Consider the following 22958-nt stretch of genomic DNA (forward strand, 5'->3'; position numbering starts at 1 on the left):
TTTCCTGCGTCATATGAACCTATGTGCATTGCTTGTTATGTCAAAATATGTGCCTGTGATATAAAATATGTGCTACGATGCTTTATGATTATGATTAATCTCATGTGGAATCAGAGTTTAGTGTTAAAGGAATAGTCTACTCATTTTCAATATTAAAATATGTTATTACCTTAACTAAGAACTGTTGAATCATCCCTCTATCATCTGTGTGTGTGCACGTAAGCGCTGGAGCGCGCTGCGACGCTACGATAGCATTTAGCTTAGCCCCATTCATTCAATGGTACCATTTAGAGATAAAGTTAGAAGTGACCAAACACATCAACGTTTTTCCTATTTAAGACGAGTAGTTATACGAGCAAGTTTGGTGGTACAAAATAAAACATAGCGCTTTTCTAAGCGGATTTAAAAGAGTAACTATATTTTATGGCGTAATAGCACTTTTGGGAGTACTTCGACTTGGCGCAGTAACACCCTCCCTCTCCCATTATGAGAGTGAGAAGGGGAGCGGACTTTTCAGGCGAGTCGAAGTACTCCCAAAAGTGCTATTACGCCACAAAATATAGTTCCTCTTTTAAATCCGCTTAGAAAAGCGATACGTTTTATTTTGTACCACCAAACTTGCTCGTATAACTACTCGTCTTAAATAGGAAAAACGTTGATGTGTTTGGTCACTTCTAACTTTATCTCTAAATGGCAGCATTGAATGAATGGGGCTAAGCTAAATGCTATCGTAGCGTCGCAGCGCGCTCCAGCGCTTACGTGCACACACACAGATGATAGAGGGATGATTCAACAGTTCTTAGTTAAGGTAATAACATATTTTAATATTGAAAATGAGTAGACTATTCCTTTAAGTGAGTGTCTTGCGAGGCGTGACATCTTTTTAATGAGAAACCGTTTCGACGCGTATGGAGCACGCACGTATTTTGACATGATGCGCGATGCACGTTCCTATGGCACCGAATTCGTACATATTTTACGAGTTGGCTAATTCGTATTTATTCATACGTCCACATTCGTACATTTTTGTATGATTTACCTTGAACCCTGTGACGTTGGGGTTAGGGGTTGGGTTTCATTGTTGTTTTTTCAACCTGATCTCACAAAACACGAGAAATAGTCCTGCATTATTTTGCTCAGTTTTGTCTGGCATTGTCACGTATTTTCACCTTTACGTGCCTGTGCCCCGCATTTCTTTTCCGTGTCAGTTTCACGTATTGGTTACTGCTTTTTCTATATTCTTACAATTGTCGCTTCGGTTTGGGGTTAGAACAACTTTCTGTTACATAAAATGACATTCTTACCCAAACCCAACTCTAAAGGGGGTCGCACACCGGACTCACAGCTCAGCGCCACGTAGCGCCATGCAGCGCCGCGTTGCGTCTGACAACTCAGAGGTATCGTAGAGCCAGAAAGTGCACATTAAATAGTGCGAGCTGAGTCAGATAGCGTCTACTTCAAAATGCAAAATATATGTTGGCAGCCAATGTTAACCGTTAATGATTTGGGACAAATATGATTTTATTTAATGTTAAACTATGTGAGTGGCGCTCTGTGGCGCGACAGGGGTTCGAGCAACTTCCTGAGTCATAGCTGGGTGCCGCGGACAGGCGCCACCTGTCGGCACCGGTGTGTGTATACTCATAGAAAACAATGTGTTCGATTTTTTTAGAACGCCGCGGCTCTGAGCTGCACTTCTGGTGTGCGACCCCCTTGACCATAACGTCAGGCAACAGTGGTTTAAAAACCATATGAAAAAATAGTATAAAAGTGACATTTTAACTAACCCAAACAGCAAATTTAACCCCAAACAGAAGCGACAATTGTTTTAAAAAATAGGAAAAACAGTTGAGTAACCAATACGTGAAACACGTAACACCGAAAAGAAATGCGTGACACGGGCACGTAAAATGGTGGAAATATGTAACAATGCCACGCAAAACTGAGCAAAATAATGCATCACAGAAATTTGTGAGATCATGTTGTGTTTTTTCATAAGAAACGTACATTAATGCATAATTAACTTCATATGAATTCATATGAATTCGCCAACTCATAAAATATGTACGAATTCTCGTGAGATCAGGCTGGACATCCCCAACACCGGTTGCCACTGATACTAGGTCATTAGACAGTATTAGTCATATTTTTTTAACTTAAAGAAACAATTTACACCAACATTCGTAAGTTTTTGTACGATTTGCCTTGGCCCTGTGAAGTTGGGGGTTGGGTTTCGTTTTTGTGTTTTCATAAGACTCGTACATTTTTGCACAATTTACTTCGTATGAATTTATATAAAAATTAGCCAACTCGTAAAATATGTATGAATTCTCGTGAGATCAGGCAGGACATCCCCAACACCGGTTGCCACTGTTACATAGTCATTAGACAGTACTGTATTGTAAGTCATATTTTTAACCGAAAGAAACAATTCACCCCAACGTTCGTAAGTTTTTGAACAATTTGCCTTGACCCCTGTGACGTTGGAGTTAGGGGTTGGGTTTCGTTGTTGTTTTTTATTAAGAATCGTACATTTTTGCAAAACGTACTCGTATGAATTCATATGAATTAGCCAACTCATAAAATATGTACGAATTCTCGTGAGATCAGGCTGGACATCGCCAACACTGGCCATCACTGTTACTTAGTAATTATACAGTAATGTTAGTCATATTTTAACTTTAAAAAACAATTCACCCCAACGTTAAAATTATGTCATTGTGACAATTAAACCCCATGTTATTTCTGTTCTTTTAAATATTGTTTAGATTTTTCTGTTAACAATGGGAGTGAACTGTGCAGCCTCTTCTCAAGCTTCAAAAAGACCAGAAAGCATTATAAAATAACTCCCCTTGTATATTTTAAGGCACACAAACAGGTTTGGTGAAAAAAAAAACTAAAGTATAGCTAATTATAATAAAATATGAATATAATTTGATAAAAGCCTTGACCCCTCTCCATACAGTACACATCCCCTGTACTAACAGCGATATCCACAACAGGTGTGTAGAGGCATAAACATTTGTGGTGTCTGAACATCTCTTGACTAAAGCTTGTTCCCTTGCCTGACTAAAAAATGTCTGTCTTAAAGGATTCACATAACCAAATGCGTCCTAGACCGAAATGCAGGAAGTTATTTCACACATCACTTGTTTCGCTCTCTCTTTTGATCATCGCTGAGTCGTCTGTGTTACCGCTGTGATCCAATGTAAAAGACCTGCATTCCATTTGACGTAACGGTTTTAAAACAGCAAGAAACAAATATAGTTCTCGGAGTTATTTGTAATTTACTTCCGCAGTTTTTTGCCCGAAATGAAAGTAATCAAAAGGCCGTCGACCACATTTTAATGACGCTGACATTCTCCCGCTCATCTGAGCTGGTAGCTCGATTTCCATATCAGAAGGACGACGCCAGTCTGATCCAATCAAAAGAAACATGAGAGAAATGTGAGCGTGCTCTTTTATGCCAATTAGGACAGACCAATGCATTTACCTGACTTTTCAGTATTCTTCTGTGCATACTAAATGCAGCGCTGGCTAAAAAGGTTATTTTGGTATAACATTATTACCCCGCTAAAATGAATTAAGCCAAGAGATATAACAGATAGTGAGCGCTGTTCCAGCAAATATAAATTCAAGCTTCAAGTTGCTAGACGTTCCACATCCATCACTTTCTCTTTATAGGCACATCTTTACTTGGAGATATATAACCACTTCCTCATTTAAGTTTCTAGATTGAAGTTCACTTTGTCAGAACCAAGTTTTGACATTTCTAAACCATTGGAGCTGTTCATCCGGCAAATCCACTCTTTTGAATCAGCTATAGTGAATTTTGACTCCTTTCCTACATTTTGATTGTAAACATCAGTCGAGAGCTGTGTGGTGAATAATTTTGAGTTTAAGGGGACTGCAAAGCCTAGAGGTGCTCTAGCAGGTTTTTTTAAAGGTGTGTAAATTATTCTACTTGAGTACTGAACATTTGCCTAATAAAAACACCATCTGGGCACTTAAAGTGAATAGGTTTAAGGCTGTGTTAAATTATTAAGCAAATCTCAAGAAATGGGATCCACTTAACGTTTTTCTCCAAAAGACAAGAGTTATGAAACCACATTGTAGATTTCCAAAAATTCTTCATCAGAATTTAAGTGTTAGTAACCAGTCCTCAGTCTTTTCTCGGATTTCATTGACATATTTAAAGCGGTTTGACACTAGGCTTACTTGCATGGCTCTCCATCATCTGTTCACTGGTTGCTTAATTTTTCACTAGCTTGACGGAGAAAGACACAGATCAGACACTAATACCCATATTTAGCACTGTGCAGCCTGGCTTTATCCAACCAAGCGTTGTCTACTTTTAGTCTCCGCATTTACAGAATGTAATCAATGTAATCCAACCAATGAAAAGCGTACTATAAATTGAATGGCGCTACAGACATCATATCCCTGCCTGGCCAGCATGAATCAGTTCGATATAAATAATCCATTATTACATTTAATAATTCATGACTGTAGAAGTTGTTGATGTCATCGGGCCTAATGGTTTGATGACACCTGTTTCACTCAAGGTACTTGAGAGAGTCCAGTGCAGATTGTCCAGGCACTTATTTAAGTGTTCCAAATGCTTCACGCTGCAATTTGCGGTTAGGTCTAATTTTACGGTAAGTAAGTCCCTACATCATAATAACATCCCTGTTTCTGAGTCCTGTGAATAACATTGACAAGGTCTCTAAGATGCGAGTATAAAGAGCTTTACACTAATTCAGTTTAATATAGCAGTGGATATATTCATGATATCAATCTGGAGAAGCTGTTTACTGCACCTCTGTGCTGGGAGAAGCATAAACAAACGAAAGGAGAACTGATGCAAGCGAAAAAGTTTCATCATTCTTATAACGGCAAAAACAACCACTTAGAGATGAAAATAGCAAGTGTATACCTATTACTGCGGACGGAAATAGAGCATTATATGTGTAATGAATTTAAATGGATGTGAATACAGCGTGCATCATTTGAAGACTCTATGGCTGTAAAGCAACTGGTCCAAAACATTAAAGAGCAACTATTATCGTATTCACGATTTTACATTTCCTTTGGTGTATGAGTGTGTATTAGTACATGTTAACGATAAATCCCAAAGTAGCCTAAACGATGACGCAAGTTGATGTGGTTGATGTGGACACGACGGTCATTATCATAATTCCTCCCGCTTCTGAAATATGGCCCGTATTTCTACGATCACAAATGCATACATGGTTTTAATTTTAATGATGTAGTTATCCCTGGCTTACCGTGCAGGCAAAGTTGATCGATCAGCTTGGTCATCTGCATTATCTGGATCTGATTCGGCTCGTATAAGACGACATTAACTCCTGTTAGCATTGCATTGTGAGCTAATCTTCAAAACATGGTAAGCAGCGTCACATTTCCCGCTGACGTCAGAGGTATTCAGGCCAATCACAACATACAGATTAGCTGGCAAATCGGGGACACAACGCTTTTCAGATCGATGAGCTTTGTAACAAATCAGAGCATTTGAGGAAGGCAGGCACATCTGGAGCAAAAAAAATTACTGTTTGTGGAAAATAATGTGTTTTTTAACAACAAACCAAGTAAACACATTGGGCCCTATTTTAACGATCTAAGCGCATTGTCTAAAACGCACAGTGCAACGTCTATATGGGCGTGCCCGAATCCACTTTTGCTAATTTAACGATGGGAAAAATGGTTTGTGCGTCCAGCGCATGGTCGATAAGGGTTGATATTTTTTTTTTAAATGAGTAATGGGAGTATTTTGGGCGTAACGTGCAATAAACCAATGAGAGTCTCAGCTCTCATCCCCTTTAAAAGCCAGTTGCGCTGGCGCTATGTCTAATCGCTATTTAGATGACGGACTTTGTAAATTGAAAAACTAAGCGGAGGAAGGAGATCCCCAGTTTAAGATTAATGTTAAATAATTGTGTTGTTTTTCACTTGTATTGAAATTGTTATTTTTTTATTAAAACCTTTAAAACCCTTTTTTTTAGTCACAGAAGTAAAAAAGCAGGCTTTTAATTGCTTTAAATGTTAAGCTATCCGATATCATCAAAAAATAATTTACAATGTAAGAAAAGGTTTGTACTCTAAAAATACTTTATTTGTAACAAACAGGAGATAAAGAATTTACAAACGTGCGGAAAGTTTTTTAAGCATTACTTAAAAATGTTTCTCATCTCACCATATCCACAGGTACAGAGTCATCATGTACAATAAATCCGTGAGGTAGCATTTAAAAAAAACATTTAAAAACAGATGCATTTGTTTAAAGCAAAGCATTTATTTACTTTCCAGGCTGCAGGTGAAGCAGCTCTTTGTGCCTTCTAACGTCTCATAATTAGTCCTCATTTATGTCAAAGAGACTCAATAATAATCTTTTACATTCAATCCTTTAATCTTTCATATTTAAAAGCGTTTTTGTGCTGCTGCGCATTCATGTATTCACGCATTCGTCCCGTTTATAGGCGCATATTACTAATGCGCTCTTTAAATAACAAAAAACATATTGTGCCATTGACTTTAGACTTTAGACTTTAGACCAGGTTTTTGTTAGTCAATGGCGTAGTCTATTTTAGTTGCCTCAAAATAGCAACGCGCCAACAATGTGCCTGAACACACCTCGTTTTCAGAACAGAACGCCCATGGGCGCAAAAGGGGGCGCCAATGCATTTGCTATTTAAACAACGTGGCGCTAAACGTGAAAATTATAATTGCGCAGGGTGGAAACTAGCAAAAGACACTTGCGTCGTGCATTGCGCTGGATTGCGCCGGGTGTAAGATAGAGCCCATTGTATTATACTAAATACACAAAGTAACATAGTTCTTTAGCAACGAAATAGGTGCTCTTTAAGACACTGTGGGGCAAATACATATCTACATGCAAGGCACACAAGGGATGGAGATATGAAAATCCTGAATGTATAAGCAATTTCATCCATGGATGAAACTTGGGGACCTCTTGACTTTCAGTGCTGAGTTATGGGTAAATATTTGTGTGTGTGTGTACAACACAATCCACACAAATAACACAGTAGGAATGTAGCAATATTGCCATGTAACAATGTTAGCTTTTTGCGTGGATCGAATCACAAAGGAAGAAAAAGTGAATAACCGCTGCGCAAAGCGGCTCTTTCTGCACCAGCCACAGCTACAGACAAAAGTTGTCATCCAAGTAAATGCATTTCATATCACAGGAGACAAATGGTAGCAATGAGCTGTCTGTGTTTGGTCGCATGACCTTTTGGCTGCAGTTTGGAAACACGATTGCTTGATGGGCGTGCGGCGGGAGTGACATTGACAAACGACGGCAGATGTCATTTGTATTTTCATACGAACCGTAACCCCGGAATACACTTTGCTTAATTAACCTCGCGGTGGCTGTTCCTCTTGGAGGGCTTCCTATTCACATCTTACCTTAGGGAAGAGGTGCAATCTGCTCCTGCAGAGCTTGCATTTCACACACAATTTACAACAATGTAGACGTCGCATTCCACAGCACCCCAATGAAACATAATGTTTTCTATCAGTTGAAGGGGTCGTTAAATAAATGTCGCTGTTTGGTTATAAAAAAACGCAATCTTTGATGCTGATGTTTTTTAGGAGAGGTTGGTGTAGAGCACAGGTTATGTAACCAGGCGTCTTTGAAATAATGCTTATTTTTGCCTTTTTGCGAATGGGTTAGTTTAACTTTACAGCTGGAACACAATTGTTATTATAGCTGGCTACGTGAGTGATATGTTTCTATGATCTGTTAAACCTTTTGATCCAAAGGCATTTGCTGGAAAATATATGGAATTTAGTTATGTGAGGACAAATGTAATTATGTAAACATTAATTTCTTTATTTACAAAACAAAGATTTAAGTTAAAAAACAATGGATGACTCGGACCAAACAATAAAGAAAAAGCAGCCAATTAGAGCCCAGAATAGATGGGAATTAGTTTAAAAGCATTTTAGGATGAAACCCCAAGAAGCTGCTTGATAAAATGCCAGTGGTATTTTTCTTCAAAGCAAATGTTGATTACAAGATGATAAAATACAGCAGTTTTAGTTTACTCATTTACATTTATGCATTTGGTAGATGCTTTTATCCGAAGTAACTTACAGTGCATTTTAAGGTATACATTTAACAGTATTTGTGTTACTGAGGTGTGAACCAATGCTTTTTTGCATTGCTAATGCAATGCTCTACCACTGAGTTATAAGGAGCTTTACTCTGGATTTTTTATCCCATAATTCTCATATCTACATTTTTTGGTAGCACTAAGTGTAAGTACTATACACTTACCATGTACATACAATTTGTAAGTACAGAAGTGTTTGTTATTAGTTATCATATACATATACATATACTATGTACCTGTCATGAACCCTTATATTTTTTAAAACTTATATTGTACATTCATTTGTAAGTACAGTAGTGTTTCTTGTTAGTTACAGTATACCTACACTATAAGTGTGTATCTGGTAATATTCCATACTTACCCAAAGTTACATAATAGTCACCAAGTATGTACCACTGGTAAGTACAACATTAATACCCTTTAATTACCATGTAGATACTCAAAGTTAAGTACCACACATTTGTCTGTAAGTACAACATATTTATCATATATATACAAGAAATTATTGAAAGAAATCGAAGTTCGATGTTTCTTAAGGCAGTAGAAGAAAAAGAATTAATAGATATTGTTAAAAATGCAAAACTAAAGCATCCACTGATTGTAATGAAATAGATATGAAGATAGTAAAGAATGTAATCGAGGGGATTTCAAAACCATTAACTTACATTGTTCAACTTTCATTACAAAATGGTCAATTTCCAACAAAAATGAAATTAGAAAAAGTAATACCTTTATACTAATCTGAAGACAAACACCACTTCACAAATTATAGGCCAGTTTCTTTATTGCCACAATTCTCAAAAATTTTAGAAAAACTATTCAGCGACAAATTGGATAAATTCATTGATAAATACCAATTACTCCTAGACAGTCAATATGGATTCAGAAAAAGTAGGTCAACATCACTTGCTTTAACTGAACTTATTGAAGAAATTACTAATTCTACAGACAAAAAGAAATATGGAGTTGGGATATTCATTGATTTGAAAAAAGCATATTATTGTTTGGATATTAAGTGTGGCGTCCCCCAGGGGTCAGTATTAGGACCAAAATTGTTTAATCTTTATGTAAAGTATCTGAACTACTGAAATGTGTGCTATTTATTTATGCTATTTATTGTGCTATAAACAATTGAAAAGTAGTGTTTGTTGATATGTTAACGGTTAATCCAATTTTTAGGGGTGCTGTATGCTTTTTAGGGAATGGTGTATAGAAAACCTGACAGATATCACTTTAACAGATGTCACAAAGGACAACACTACACTGTAAAAAGTAAAAGTTAGATAAACTTGTAAAATTACTTCAATTGGTAATTCATTTAATTTCTCGCTATAAGTGAAAAATTTTAGTTGAAAATGTTTAAATATTTTGTTACAAATTAAAGGATTTTTTTCACTTTAAATGTTTCACTTAAAGTAAAGTTAATAAAACGTACACTCTTAGAACGAATGTGTTAAAAACAACACATTAATGTTGATTTTGAGACAACACACTAAATATGTTCTCCCAGAATCCACCCATCTCTGTATTATTATTGAAACAACACATTTTGTGTTACTTTTAACACAACTTTTGTTTTATTTTAACACAAATTGACACATAATGTGTTAAATTACACATAATGGGCTCTATCTTGCACCCAGCGCAATTGACTTTGTCCGTGACGCATGTATCATTCGTATTTTGCCCCGGCGCACAGCGGGTTTTTCCCGTCACAGAAGCACGTCGGCAAACTAGGGAATGAACTTGCGCTCCCTGGGTGGTTCAGCGCAAAAAAAGAGGCGTGTTCCGGCGCAAACCATCCCTGATGCTATTTTGCAGTTTCAAAAAACAATTGCGCCACTGACCAGAAAAAAAAAGTTTAAAGTCAGTGGCGCGTTGCGCGTTGTTCATTATGCTATTTTAAGGGCGCATGCTTGACCATAATGTATAGGGTGCACAACGCGCATACACTTTGCTTATCTAATCTACACAGATGCAACAGTTATTTTTGCAAATCATAAATTGTTACACTAAAAAATATTAATACACGAGATAAGGGAAATCATAGTGGTGAGCATTGTGGTGATAGTTTTTATTTATTCTCATGCAAATAACGATTAAAATATTTTCATAAGTTTGTTGTGTGGCTGTATTACGTTTATTTTATGTAAATAATAATTAAAATGTTTTCATAAGAAACCTTAATGTATATGAACTTGCTTGCGTTTCTTGGGTCCGATTTCAAAGCCCCCAAACCCTTTCAGCGGTGAGGGTGGACGCAGCGATGTCCTCTGCTGGCGTCAAGTCCTGAGGCAGATCCACCTCCCGTTACACGGCGTGCCCGATTTATGCTGGCAAGCGTGGGATTCCCCCGTACAAGGACGTCGGTCTCCTCGGCTGTGAACCGCTCCTGGCGTGCGCCTGGTAAATCCGTCATAATAAGAGCAACCCGCCATGGAACTTGCGCCCTTGCGTTTAAAGGGAATGTTGGCTAGCGTTCTGATTGGTTTATTTGACGTTACGCCCAAACCACACCTATGAATAATGAACCTACTTCAGACCAACCCCTTATTGATTTGCGCCCGGCGCAAGAGTTATTTCTCACGCCGGGAAAATAGCAACAGTGCCCAAGATCCGCCCACAAACTCACTTGCACGTTGCGCTTCGCACTTGCGTTTCAGATCGTTAAAATAGGGCCCAATGTGTTAAAAGCTTAACGCACAAAGATGTGTAAAAAAATTATCCAAAAATCATCCTTTCTCAGAGTGTATTTTTATGTGTTACCAATTGAAGTGCAGCTTTCACTTTTTACAGCTTACCTCATATGTGATTTGCATTGGCATAAAAGGCTTTATGTGTTAACGTCAAACTTAAGTAGTTTTATTTAATGAATACCAAATCAATCTGCCTACATTAGATTATGCAAACAAAATTAATTTAAGGAGTGCAATTCGGCAGATGTCTTGTTACTATTTTGCAAACACTGTTTTAAAAGTTAGCATTTGACAGACACAACTTTGTCCAAAACAATTTACAATGCATTTAAGTTATGCATTTTAGCTATATGTGCATTTCCTAAAAAATCAAACCCACACTCTTCCAGTGTCAGATTCACACCAACCTGTAACACTTAGACAACACACTATTATTAATGTAAAGTATTGGCTCAGTATGGTAGAAGATCCAGAGCAGCTAAAACCTCTGATTTTCCTTAAACTACTTGAGCAAGTAAACAAAAATGTCCTGAGTTATACATGTTATCTTTGGTTACAAAGGCATATTGCTTCTTATACTGTATGTACTTTATTTATCAGCTAAAAGCAGGTTTTATTTTCTGTTGGGTTTGTTCAGAGAATAATAGATCTCTTCAGGCAAACAAAAATACAGCTGGCCCAGCAACTTTACCTCACCACCAAGAGAAATAAAACTTTTTCCCACTTCACTCTCATATCAGCACAACGCCTTGCCATCCCAAGCAATAATCTAAACAACAGTCTGGGCAAAGACAGTTATTTTCCATTTTATGCTCGTACTGAAAAATGTTTTGCTCATTTTGAGTAAAATGCTAATGCAGCATTCTAAAGTAATGCATGCTAAACCATTTTTGTTCTCATTTTAGGAGGTGGCGGGGGAAAAATTAATAATATATGGCATGTCGGGAGGGGTTTTGGGGGAGTGTTATCCTGTTCAATAATGGCAACCTCACAAGTTTTTGTGTTTCAACAAAAATGCAATAATGTGCAAAAGTGTTATTTGAATAATGCAGAGGCTGCATGCATAAATAGTACATTAGAACTGATTTAATTATGCCATTGAGAAAGCCAACTTTGGCATTAAACAAACAAATGCAGTAATGCGGAACGAGCCGAACCTGTACCCGAGCGCCGTTTTATCACTAGGGGGTTGTACTGGCTCAAAAATATGTCAAGTTCAATGTCTGCCTTTTATTTCTATAGACGAATTCCAGTTAGGAATGTATATACTGTATTTCGCAGTGCATTATGTGTTACAGTTGAAGGTGTAATGCTATTTTTCATATACCGCATAGCTGAGGGACCCCATGATTTGTTAACAGCACCTTGAGTACACTATGTTATAACTTTGTCTTATTTGTAAGTTCAATCACCTGCGAAATGCGAAACCTTGTCCCTGATCTATCTTTCCTCCTTCATTTTGACTCAGTAACTCTTTATATGGCAAGCACATGGGCTTTCTTAAAGCAAGCTTAAGAGCTTCGGGAAAAGCAGAGGGTTAGAAATGTGAACTGATTGCTGACTGCTTTCTGGGCTGGAGAGTTTAATATGAGGACCTTAATCTGGACTGCACACCTGCACCATCAGAAAATAGGGGTTGGCAGAAACGAAGTGAAGACCCAATCTACCCGGAGCCCTTGGCTAGCATTACACAGCACCTTTGAAAGTGATATTTCGCTGTTATCGTGGAAACCTGCCCTGAGAATAAAACAGGCCTTGTTCAGAGTTTCAAAACTCTAGTTGGAGAACACTTGATCCAGCACATCTTGAACAAATCAAAGAAACAAATGCACTACAGATAACCTGAAATTTGAAGACCCTATGATGACCCCCTAGTTTTCGTTTTGTGTGTTGACATATTGTTATTTGAATTCAGATATCAATTTCCAATACCATGAAACAGGAAATTTAAGCAGGACATATCAAAGAGATTGTCAACATAATATTACGGTCACGGTGATCCGTGTCATGTTTTGTGTCTGTTCTATATTGTCGCTGTTCCACGTCTGTTCCTGTTGTTCTCTGTTTGAGTGTTCCTGTGTTACTTACCTGCCCGCTGTTTTACTCCTCGTGTTTTGTTTCTGTTGGTTAATAAATGTTATTTATTCATCTGAACTTTGCACATGCGTCCTAACTTCCTCACTCCTGCATCCCAGTCGTGACAGAATGTTCCGGCCAAACTGGACGCAGCAGGTTCACGGAGGGCGGCTCCCCCAGGAGTTTCGTCGAGGGGGAGTAGTGACATCGGGGTTCATTCCCCATCAGCCCCGATGTCTCTTGGGGACCACCGTGAGCGATCGCTCGCTCCTGCGAGCATGCGGGAGGAGAATCGGCCCAGGCGGTCCCCCAACGGTTGAGTCGTCGTCCACGGTCCCTCGGAGGACCACCGTCCTGCTCCCAGGGGGATCCGGAAGGGACCACGCCCGATCATTTCCCCGGGGTGGCTACCGAGAGAGGGTCTCCGTTTCCGCGAGGGGATGGGAGATGACTTCCGGGGGCAGCTGATCGTCGGCGATTCCCAGGAGGGGGGTAATTCGTCTGCCTCGGTTCTCGGAGCGATCGCTCCGGTTCTCCTGGCGCAGTCCGGCCAACCGTTCCTGTTGGTCTCATCCCGGCGGCTGCCGGCTTCGCCAGGGTCCCCAAGCCCTTCACCCCTCCCTTGGACTCTCGCTACCAGACCTTGTTTTTGTTTTGTGTTTATGTGAGTGTCTGGTAGCCACTCGTAGAGGGAGGGGTTATGTCACAGTGATCCGTGTCATGTTTTGATCCGTTAGTTTAAATACAAAAGGCCGGCTATTTACTGAATGTAAAACACATGAATATATACAGAACTATAAAAATGTAAAACAAAAAAAATATACCCTGCAGGTTATCAATATTGAGGTAAGTAGAGGTAAGTATAAAAGATTAAAGAAATACAAATAAATTGTATTTCACTCTTTGTGTTATTTAGTTCACCTAGGCACTTTTAATTGGACTAATTTAAGTTAGACCGGTCTTTTCCTAAGTTGAACCTATTTTTGGATCCTATTTTTCTTCTTGAATAAACCCTTTTTCTTTTACAGGTAAGAAAATACCTTCAATTTACACAATCAAATCAAAATAACCCATAAACATTTCAAAAACATATCAAATCAGATTTCAAAATCACATAAATCACATTTCAACATATGAACTCAATGTGAAAATAGAAGTGTGTCCCTTTAATTCAGTCCGAGTTCAAATGGGAGTTCAATTATTCAGTTCGAAGAGTTTCAGTTCGATTCAGTCCGCAAAAATAGTTCAATCAGAGTTCAATTCGATCCAAAAACAATTTCTCAAATATACTCCTACCGCTCTGGCAGCGAGTCACTGTACTCAAAAGATTTCCTCACTGATGTGATGAAGATATGCAAATCTGGGTCTGGCTCGCCATCTTGAATCCCGTCCGCACGTGTGCACACCCGCACACTGCAGATCAATCCTCGCTCCGATCGAGCCTCAAATTAAGCACATAAAAAAAACCTGACCTGTATAACAGGTCATAAGCACAATAAATTAATTTTTAACTCTTCAAATCACACAATTAAATGTTCCACAGTCTCTGAGTTGTAAAGTTATTGCTACGGTGCTTTTTCACTCCAAAATGGCGGCGGAGCGCTCTCATTTAACTCACCACTCCGTCTCAACATAAATACATAACACATCCTTCATTTACAAAGCATACATTCACTTTTATAACATTCACAGTTTTCATAAACTCAAAATTTTAACTGGTAAACAACTTATGGGAAAAAATTTCCTTGTAAACCGCTAGGTTTTACTATTAACTCTCTGCTAGAGAAAGTAAAAACATGTGACACAGCAAAGTGCAAAAAACAACTCAAACTCACCAAAACTGTTGTGGCTAAGATCACATAAAATCCCTGTCAATCCCCGATCAGGTAAGTTATGTTTTTTAACTGCAAAATCAACTTTTACACTCTTTTCTCTGTTTATTAAACAGAGTTGGTTCTCTCCGATCTCTCTTCTGCTCTCTCCCGCAGATCTCTGCTGCAGCGTCGCTAACGTGACGCACTTACGTCACTAGCCCGTTCAAGGGGTGGTGAACTGAATTTTCTGTCAGCATGCTTTTAATCTTTAGACATTAAATTGCTGTTTTACCATTTTTAACATTTTTAATTCTCATGAATAAACTTCATTAAATGAATCACTTAACTTTTTAAACTTATTTATGCAGCTTTTAACTATTTATTCTTATTTATGTCACATTTTTAACAGGGTTACATGTAGTTTTACAACGTTGCGTCTGAATGGAAGCAAAATTTACCTGTGCACCTTGCAAATTACATGAATAAGCTCTCCCTCTAAACTGTTAAACATTTAGTTTTTAAGTATTTTTTGTAGCAAAAAAATATAAAATTGATTTTAAATGCCTTTGATAGTATATTGAGTTTTAATCAAAGCTTTAAGATTTTAAACACGTTTTAAGGAAATAAACTATTTATTTGAGAATTTGAAAGTATTTATGTAGCAATATTTTAAACAATTTTTTTCTATATTTGGGTCTTACAGGGTTAAAATAATATAAATATTACCAATAAATCTTACAGCCATGAATTATGCGTGTTGGTGGCAGATGGTATTAGAGGGCAGTACACTTCACACAGCATCTGACTGGACAAAAATCTGTAGTGCAGGATGAGTCTTTTATCCCAAAAATGAATGATGTGTGCCTAAAACTGAACATCTTAGAATACAGGAGTGTCCAAAAGTGATGTCCAGGAAGATTTGTAATATTTGATTTTAATGCCCCATCAGGATAGACTAAAACATATCAAAATATGATGTGCACTCTCAAAAAAGGGTACAAAATTTCTCACTGGGACAGAACCTATTAAAAAGGTCCAAATATGTACCATTTTGTTACAGATATGTACATCCGAGATACTAATATGCACCTTTTGGGTACAAAAGTGTACTTCCTGAAAAGGTTCCGCCCACTGACAACTTTTGTACCTTCTTGTACCTTATCAGCCGCAGTAGATTATGATGCCTGCTTACTGTGTTGTATACGGTAATTTAGGCAAGTTGCGTTTGAATGGTCAAACACTCAACAAAGCTTTTTTATCATATAACTGTGGTATGTAACGTTACGTGTATCTAAGAGCAACCTCACAAGCACAATAGAAATATACAAAGTTATTGATAAGGATTTATCAGCCGCAGTTTATAATCTGATGCGCGCTTACTGTGTTGTTTACGGTACTTTAGTCACGTTGAGTTTAACGTTTTGTTTCTACTTTACTATACGTATTATCATTTATGTGTATCATCTTTAGCACCCAGAATCTTTTGTAGCTCAAACATATATGTGTTCGGCTGCTATTTTCACACATTAATGTTTTTATAACATTTCCCCACATGTAATGACGGGGAATGAAGCTGTCCAATCATAGCAGTGGGTGTTTACGTCCAGGTCTTCAATGCGGCCCGCCCCTACAAACGAAGCTTTTCTCCAGAGAGCCACTAATCCATGTTACAAAATAGCCTATTACTTATTGTTTTTGATGTTTTTGAATGTAAAAACCACGCGCACATCATAAGTAGACCTCAGACAACAGTATAAAACAATAAAATCGACAAATTCACCGCCCCTTTAACTTTTAACATATTTATTGGACAAAATAATTTGTCACACAGGAAAATCACGAGTATTGGGAAATGCAAAACATTTATAGAAAAATTTAAAATCTCACAGGTAATAAGGTTTACTTTGTATATAATTGTATCTTTTCATTTTTGTTGATTCTCTTTCATAATAATATTTTGTAGTTATTGTCCTGTTTATAAATTCTGCAAATTTTTCTGAACTTCTTCTCAAAGCTGAGCTTCAGTTTATAATCCAAACACACCAATGCAACATGCATACACAATTTTGAATCTTTAATAAAATATCCAAATAAAGTGCCAATATGTTAATTGTTAAAAGTTCTGCATCACTTTTGGCCACTACTAGGCCAACAGACATGGACTTAAAGACAAATACCACCGTTTTTCAATATTTTACTATGTTCTTACCTCAACTTTGATAAATTTATAAATCTTTTTCAATGCTTGCACTTAATCTTTGTACAGCATGTTGTGTTAGCAGTAAGCCTGGCCCCATTCATTCCTATGGCTCCAAACAAAAGTTTTCTTTTGTGTCACCATACTTACTCGTGTAACTACTCATGTAACAGTCTTTAAATAGGGAAAACATGGAAGTGTTAGGTGGCTTCAAAATTCATCCCTGTTTGGATCCTAAGGAATGAATGGGGCTAGGCTAAATGCTAACACATTCACAACGCGCTGTACAAAGATTAAGTGCATGCATTGATAAAAGATAGGCATGTATTAATTAATCTAAGCTGAGGTAAGAACATAGTAAAATATTGAAAAACTATGGTGTTTTCCTTTAAGATCACGTATTTTGATTACATTGGGACCAATGAAACTTTTATCTTGTATTTTCTATTTAATTTCAGATTAATGCAATACATTCATTTGCACTAACATACAAGTTTATATGGACATGGGGAGCTGTGCAAGGACATCTCTAGCACAGAGAAAGATACTGAATTGCTTTTAGACACTTGACCTTTAACCGTTCAATTTCAACTAACAAATACGTATGCCATGCATCTTTGCCTATTTGCATTACTGCTGCCCTCTACATCTCCTTCAAGGTATATATACAGTAGCTATGATATATTGACTGGGGAGCTCAAGGGATCCTTCAGCTATTTCACTATCAAAGTGCCAGCACAGCAGATGCGGGTAAGAAAGAGAAAGAAAGAAAGAGACGGAAGTCCTCTCAGAATAGAGTACATAAAAATGAATGTGGGTCATTAAAACAGATCAGGGTATCTTAATGGGCCGTAATTACATGGTGGTGGTGGATTTGGCTTTACTGTGGCAAAACCAATGCAAAGAATGGAAACTGGAAGGAATCTGTGGGATGAGTTATTGTGGTTGCTCTGAAAACAAATAGTAGCTTTGTCATTATGAGTCTAAATGGGAAACAGTGTGTGAAAATGGAGGATTTATCAATGGGGCCACTTGTTCACTCGCAGTGTAATTTTGTATGTTTGGATTGTGATGCTACTTCTCAACACTGTCAAAAAAAGGTCAACAAATGGCCCCAAGCTGTCACTGGGGTAGTTCCCTTTAAAAAGGTCCCAATGTAATTTAGGAACAGATGTGTATACATTTGGTAGCAATATGTACCTCTGAGGTATAAATATAACCTCTTAAGGTGCAGAGCACTGTAGAGAAAAATAACTGAGAGCCAGAATTAAAATTTGAAGGGTTATTACCCAAAAAAATAAACATTGTGATTTGTTTGGTTGATCGAGTCACATTATGGCCAGGCAACCCTATTAAGTTATATCTTAACCTTCTCAGTTTTATTAAAATATGCAATATAGATCTCCTTGTTAAATTTATGCATGGTAATATGTTATTTTTTTTGTTTGTTTGTTTGTTTTGTTTTTTGCTGACTGAATTTAACTGCAGTTTTTTTTAAATCCATACAGCAATTTAACATTTTAAGCAATTTATCTTACTCATGATGTAATTACGGATGAAATGAAGGTGGGTTATAGAAAAATCACAACAATGTTGAAATGAATTTGTAAAACAGCACAACAATCACCAAACACTTTAGTGCCCATACAAAACATTTGCTTTGTAAATGCTTTTAATATAAATCAAACACAGAATATCCAACATAGCCGGTTCGGTTTAATTAATTGAAGTCTTGGATCCTTTTGAATAATTTATTGTCTAAAATAATTTAAACTCTCTTTTTCTCTGTGTATAACCAATAGCTCCAAACAACAAATTATTTTGTTTACCCAGAAGGGATGGTTTGGACTGACTGCAGCTCTCTACGTGGGAAACAGGGCAACACTGAGTCCTGGCGCTTCAAACGAAAGTGTGTCCAGCTTGGCATCCAGGTGAAACTTGGCCAGGGAGTCAGAATCAGGTTTAGGCCCAGATATTTTTCTAAAATCTGTACCAAATCAAATACTCTAACAGGAACCGAACCACTTACTGAGCATGTGTGACAGTTTGTTGATAGACCTAGATTTATTTATGTCTCCTCAAGAAAAGAAGAAAACGTTAGAAAACTGGAGCAACTTCATTTCCTTGTATGCTGTTTATTGTGTTTAAAGGTGCAATTGTGAGACTTTTAGAAGGATCCCTTAGGAGAAATGCAATATAACATACATAACTATATAAAAACATTACATAATGAACTGTATTGTTTTTATTACCTTAGATGAGAAGTTTTTATCCACATACAGGGCAGGTCCTTTTACATGGAAGTCATCTAACCAGTTTTCCCAATCCAGACCTTTTTGTGATTGAGATCTCTCCTGTGAAACACCTAATTGAGCTCATCAGCTTCCTCCCAGAATGTTGGAGATGTCACCGTAATTACCACACACACAAACTGATGAGTTAAATCAGGTGTTTTATATACAATAGGGAGACATCTAAAACATTCTGGGAGGGGTGCCACGTAGGACTGGGAAACACTGCCTAGAGAGCGCTTTTCTTCCTTTGTTGTCTCAAACGACAAAATGTTTGTTCTGTGGCAGCTAGTTTACATTAGCTTTTCTATGCATTTCGAAATTGAGGGGTAAGCTGTGGATTAAAGCCCTGCGCGGGACTGTTTTGTTAAACCCACACCTGCTGAATTTCTGACCAGGACCGCCCACTCCCGCACCTGCAATGCTTGTGTTCAAAGTGAAAAATGTACACAAATGCTCAGACTAAACATTCGTTTAGATTAATATACAGAATAAAAGACATTCAACATGACTGCATTTAAATAAGACGAAGTAATGCTAAAGTAATTGCCACACTTGACAAAAACATTTAGTATTTTAATTAGCGCTTTATAATATTAACCGTTAAAACAAAACCACAACTAGCGGAACTTCAGTTTTTAAATGTATACTGCATGATACACAGTGCACCAAGGGATTATTAAAGCAAACAGTTTAACTGTTAACAACCTGATGTGTCACCAGTGCACATTGGTTTTTGCACATAGTATATAACAGCATCCCTCGGGCCTGTGCTGCCAGGGTATGTGCCACTTCGGAGAGCACAGGCCATACAGATGCAGTTTGGCTTAATTTTCTCCTCAACTTCATATGTTGACTCCCGCGGGAGCCCAAACTCAGTGCAGCCCTCTACTGTGAACTGAGCTGTTGGTTGCAATTCGCAATCTCACCACTAGATGCCTCTAAAACACGATACTGGACCTTTAACTCTTTCCCTGCCAATGACAAGTTTTTCCAGCAAAATGCATTTCCACAATTATCCACCCAACTTAAAAAACCCAGAAGTATTCCCTTAGGGCAACCGTGTATTTTTGATAATTTCTCTGAATCTGATCTCTATCAAAAGTCCTTCACAAAAACAAAATTGTCTCAGCTTTTTGCTCAAAATTTGGTCCTTTTGAAGAAACCTACCTATATTTGAGAGGTGATGAAAAGAGAACAAATAAAGGTAAGATTATTATTCTTTTTTTTTTTTTAAACAGAGGGTCTGTTCTTTCATTTGATATATTGTATGTTTATATATTTAAAGAAGAACATTTTCTGGAAGGCATTTAACTTTTGTAAAAATCACAAAAAGTGAATTGTTTGATGAAACAAAGAGAGGTTCAGTTTAGCTCAGTCAACATCGGGTATAATGCGAACAAAAAACTTTTCACATTTATTTCCAGCAACACTTCAAGACCTCATGAGCTAGTATGGTAGAGAAAATTTGAGTGTTTTATCTTACAGATTAGTATAAATGTTTTATATGGTATGTTTTTAATGTCTACATGAAAAAAGTTGTCTCTCGGTTGCTTGAACATGAATGTGTAGGTCCACAGCTGGGCCTGGAGGAGATAAGGGTGTCCTTGGTAAGGATAGCGAAATAGTTGTATGATGTGTTAGAGAACAAAGACACTGTTTGACCACCAGTGTGAGGATTTATGTATGTCTTGGAATGTTATAGAGATAAAGCCACAGCATCACCAGGTTGTCATGAGTTATGAGAAGGAGCTAAAGGGCCTAAAGGCAGGAGTCTGTTTAGCATTGGGATAGTACCGAGAGAAAGAAAGGCAGGGCTACTGGACCACTATTGGACCACTATATACTGTAATATACTGAAAAACTCAGAACGAGGTCATTGTCATTATCATTTTACCAGGTGTACACCCTATGACCAGTATTGTGTTTCAAGCTGTCGGACACAATTCTTTAATAAAATACTTTGAAGAGAATTTTACATCTCAACCGTCTCTGATTCTCCTGAAAAAATCCACGACACTAGCATCACAAACAGAACAGCCATTTGCAATATGAACCTATTCTTTAAGTAAAGTTTGATTAATCTTTGATTAAAATGTACTTTTGTATATTAGTAATAAATGTCATACGTTTATAGACAATGACTTACAAAAAAATGAGAAATCACTGAAAAACTGTTTTGGTATTAAGTTTCCACAAAGGTTCATTGCAGACGGTATATGGTTCAATAAAAAATAATTCATGCTTTCTGTTGCACAAAATGTTCTTTGTATTAGAAAAAAAATAAGACAGAAATGGTTCTTTTACGAACGTTTCACTGAATGGTTCTTTGGGGAACAAAAAATGGTTCTTCTATGGCTACTGTTATTTTAAGAGTGTGCAGCTAGAAATTAATTACTAAACATTGTATGTATCCCCACGGCCCCATCAATATAAACCAAACCCTAAAGGTACACAGCAGTACTGCACTGTATGTTCCTTGAAAACAGAAGAATCGGTTACTGTATGGCATAATAGTTTGACTGTCTGATACATTTGATAGGACGAAAATAGGAAACAGAATCTTGTACTATTGTGAAGAAGTGTAAATGAGACTGTTTCTTCATAAGCACATATGCTCGGCTACAAGTGTCATCCATGCAAACACCTCACTAACACTTTTTTTCTTTCGTTTTTTTTTTTCAAACATGTTAAACTGTTAATTGCAAAAAATGTTGCTTTTATTAATTTTAATCTTTTGAAAGCTTCACCTTTTTATTTTAGTCATAATATCAGTCTAACAGGTTTAACAAAGTAATATCAAACACTTTCCAAATACCCACATGAACATGCCTCAGTAGCACCTGCGGGTGTGAGTATTCCTGGTTTGGGAATAACTGCAATATTGCAAGACAATTTAGAACGAGAAGGGCCACTTCAGATTTATAACAAAACTTAGATTTGCATGTAATAAAACGTGCATCCAAGATGTATCATCTGCATTTCATTTATTAATACGTGACTAGAAATATAATTAGAATATTAGTACAAAAATAAAGTCAGGGTTATCTCATGGGGATATCACAAGCCTAGCATAAGATCCACAAGTACACTTCTCAAGTACGCTTCATTTGCCTCCTCTCAAAAAAGAACTGATTCTTATCTCCTTCGGGCAGTGAAATTCTCCCACAGAAACGAATGACCTTATGTTCATTTGGAAAAGCTGGATGATTTACTTAACCTAAGCATCGGGTCTAATGAGCCTTCAAAATACACTTTCTCATGCATTCCATAATGAACGGTTCTTAAAATCCAAGACAATTCTCTATATAAATGGATGGTTTTTATCTCTGAAAGCTTGACTAAACAGATCAGCCATGGCATTATCCCTGGTACAGACTGAGAGAAATGATTCTTTACAAGATTGTGTAACAAAGAGCATTAACAATGTGAATACTTGCATACATTTATGCATCCGACAGACAAAGTGACTTGCAGATTTAAGATATGTTTTGTGTATGCGAATATCCTTGGAATTGAACCCACATCCTTTGTACTATAACACAATTGCAATCTGAGCTACATAAATGTTGTTAGTGATGGCTGTATGAGGACAGACAAATTCATACACAGTTTCAATTATTATTCATCATTAACAGTTGAAAAGTTCAGATGAAAAATCCTCTAAGTGCGTCTGGCATGTTATCTTGTGAATGAGCATTTTTTTTAATCAGACTCTTATGTTTAGT

This window comes from Paramisgurnus dabryanus, chromosome 14 (genome assembly GCF_030506205.2).
Source record: "Paramisgurnus dabryanus chromosome 14, PD_genome_1.1, whole genome shotgun sequence".
NCBI classification, from domain to species: Eukaryota; Metazoa; Chordata; class Actinopteri; order Cypriniformes; family Cobitidae; genus Paramisgurnus; species Paramisgurnus dabryanus.